The sequence below is a fragment of the Mandrillus leucophaeus genome, unplaced genomic scaffold, assembly GCF_000951045.1.
Source record: "Mandrillus leucophaeus isolate KB7577 unplaced genomic scaffold, Mleu.le_1.0 Scaffold1488, whole genome shotgun sequence".
NCBI classification, from domain to species: domain Eukaryota; kingdom Metazoa; phylum Chordata; class Mammalia; order Primates; family Cercopithecidae; genus Mandrillus; species Mandrillus leucophaeus.
The window spans coordinates 9,846-13,322 of NW_012101463.1; positions in this window are offsets into that span (position 1 = coordinate 9,846).

Sequence of the window (3,477 nt, forward strand, 5' to 3'; positions counted from 1 at the left end):
ACCCTGATGTTATGCTGGAGCTCCAAAGGGAGAAGGCAGCTCAGATGCATCTGGTTCTTCTAAAGGAGCAATTCTCCAATACTTACAGTAATCTCATATTAACAGGTAAGGCAATTGGAGTTGGTTGAAATCTTAGAGCATTCAGTTAGTAACTTATTATTTGGGGTACACATCTGTCTGTCTACACCTACTATATCACTTTTTACATTGTAATGACTTGTTTCTCTATTACGAATATTCCTTGTAGTTTGCAAATATGTTTTGGTTTGAAGTTATGGGTGATTCCGCATGTGTTTTCTTCTCAAAACACGGAACCAATGAAAACCTAATGAAGCCTTTAAAAATGTGACTTTCTAGATGTGTGCTAGTAGATTTGAGAGAATACTAAATTTGGTGTCTTTTAAGAAGCAGCTATTTTCCTCTTTCCGTGTATGCCCTTTCTGTGAACCCAGTGAATATAAAGATGAAATGTAAAAGAGATAATGGTCTTCAGGCAGAGCAGAGAATGTTCTATTCTTGGTGGAGTTTGGAAATATCTAGGGAATTTGATTTTCTTTTTAAGAGCAAAGAGGCTATGAGACTGAGTCATGCTCCCTTACATCCTTGGTTCTAGGAGGAAAGCGAATATGTGTCAGGGCTGCAAGGAGAATCAACTGTTTTTCAGGGCTGCTTGCAAACTTGCTGGTAATGAGCAAACTAGCTGCGTGCTTTTGTCAGGCTTTGGAAAAGATTGTAATAGCAGAATATTATGTGAGAATCATTAAGGATTTGAGATGAACTCAGAAGAGCAGTCCAAGTTACCTCCATTTTCTTGAGACCACATAAGGCAGATCTACATTATATTGATCCAAATAAAAAAATCAAAAGTATGTGTTTTCCCTTGTTTATGAACATTAAAAAATAAAAAGATGGATTGTCTGACAGGCTATGAACATCTCACACTTATTTTTGTAAACTCTAAATTAGGAAAACTCTAACTTTTTTTTTTTCACAGACTTCTTGGCATGTCACCAGGAATTGCTGAGTGGCAACCAAATTGTTTTGCTTTTAGAAAAGTAAGAGACTCTTCCAGCTTTTCATCTGGTACCTGGTGAAAAACCCAACAGCATGAGATGAAAGCCAGACTTAAACGTGGCTTTGGTGAGCAGAGAAGGGGATTATGGATTTCATAAGTATAGGCCCTGTTTTTTGCTCTTTGATAGGTCATTAAGAAGGGAAAACTTAAAAGTGATTTATGGCCAATGCGTGTATTTCCCTAAATTGGTTAGTGAAACTGGGTTTAAATTTAGATGTTTGGGAAGAACATAGATGTTTCTTCAGGTTTTTTCAGTCAACCTCATATGTATGTGTGCATGTGTGTTTATAAATGTGTGTGTGTGTAATATTTTCCAACTCAATGAGTGGAAATGAAATATTTTTATTCCATCTTTATTCTAATATATTTAGGCACTTGTTGGAGGGGTCAGACCTTGTGTTCTTTAATGTGGCATAGAAAGGGCTTAGGGTAATTCTAACCCCTAAACCGAGGCTCCAGAGTATGGCTTGGAGGCATATTATCTTTGAAAACGCAAGTGTTCTATTGAGTTTAGTGGAATCTTTTCTAATTCTCAGTAACATAATCCCTTTGGATGTTTATTCGCAGTTCAAACTGTTGGAATCAACATTGTCAACTTTTACCCTGACAACTTGCTTACTTTCTACTAAACAAACTTACCCTAGAGAAGAGCCTCTTTCCTGCTCTCACTTCTACTAAGCTGCTTCAAAGAGTCCTCAGGCATTTTCCACATTTTTCACCCAAATGCCTGTGCAGAGGTGGTACCTTACTGCAGACAGAGCATTTTGCATGTCCTGGTTTGTTTACATGAAAGTTCAAAAGGTTTTGGTTCCAGGTGTTGGGAAGAGATGGAGCCATTTCAGTTTAACACCAATGGTAAAACTATTTTAATTTCCTTTAACTAAGTCTTTGATTTTACACAGTGTGGTTTTCTAATTGTTATGAAGTTTAATCCTTGATTTCTTGTATAAATCTTGAGAACATGGTCTCCAGACAGCTAAACATAATATTTAAACATAACTAAACTAACTTTTGTAAATATTTCCCTTTTCAGTGATGAATGTATATTGGTAAGAAGGGTGAGGTTGAAGGGGCAGGGACTTCTCAAATGAAGTGACTTTCTTTACCAACACATTCAGAACACATACTCCAGGATTTCTTTCTGTATAAGTCTGGCATAACACTTGAAATATCTGCAATGAAAGTGTTTATGTGGGAACACAATGAGGAAACTGGGCCTCTACAATCTCAGAAAGGATCACTTTTTACATCTTTCTCCTCTACCCACCAGTTATTTATAGAATTTCATATGTATGGGTATATAGTAATTGTTTTCTGGTCAGTTACTGGTATATCCTTTATTTTAAAAATGGGACAACTAAGATATTGGTATAGTAACAAAAATTAAGTGATCGAGTGTTGATGGTTAAAAGCATGTTAAAAATGATAGTTGTTGAGTTCCACCTCACAAGCAAGTCCTCATTCTTTGATATTCCACTGTTACCTGATGAGCCTGTCAGCTGTTGGTGGGAGAGGCATGGCTTCATATTCTACATTACAGCTAATGATCACTCTTAAATAGCCACTCCTTTACTCCAGATAAGGGCAAATTGTATTCTAGCTTTGAAGGTCTTTTAATCATTTAATAAAAGAAAACAACTCTATAATTGTTAGGGATAGCCCAGTTAAGGGAAATAATAAAAACTAATAAAATTTAATGTATATACCTTGTTGAAGTATTCCTTATTGCATTATATTTGTAGAACAGTAGATTCTTTTAATATATTTTTTGCATAGTTTTAAACTTGTCTTAATGTTTTCATGTCAATGGTTTACATGATACTGGAAATAATGTTAGCCTTGCCTAGCCCAGAGGGTTTTTAAAGTAAACTCTAAGGTTACAGGGAGATGATGGAGTAATTCCAGTACAGCATCAGTGATGGAACTGTTTTAAATGGTGATGAGTCATGTACTGCACTTTTCCCACTGACTCACCTATGGGGGCGTATATGTTTGTCCTGCAGTTTCTTGAGCTGGAGAGTGTTGTTATTGTGCATGTCACTCAATGAGTGGCTAATGAGAGGGAGAATTGGGTAGGAGACTTTAAAAAAAGAACAAGAATCAGATGTGTTCTTTGTGCTCTCATGATTCCTAATATAACAATGCTCTATACATTTGTTGAAAATGTTCTGCTGTGTAAATAATGAATTCATTAGAAGACTAATTTTTTTTTTTTTTAGACAGAGTCTCACTCTGTCACCCAGGCTGGAGTGCAGTGGCATAATCTCCACTCATTGCAACCTCCATCTCCTGGGTTCAAGCGATTCTTCTGCCTCAGCCTCCGGAGTAGCTACAGGTGAATGCCACCACGCCCAGCTAATTTTTGTATTTTTAGTAGAGATGGGGTTTCACCATATTGGCCA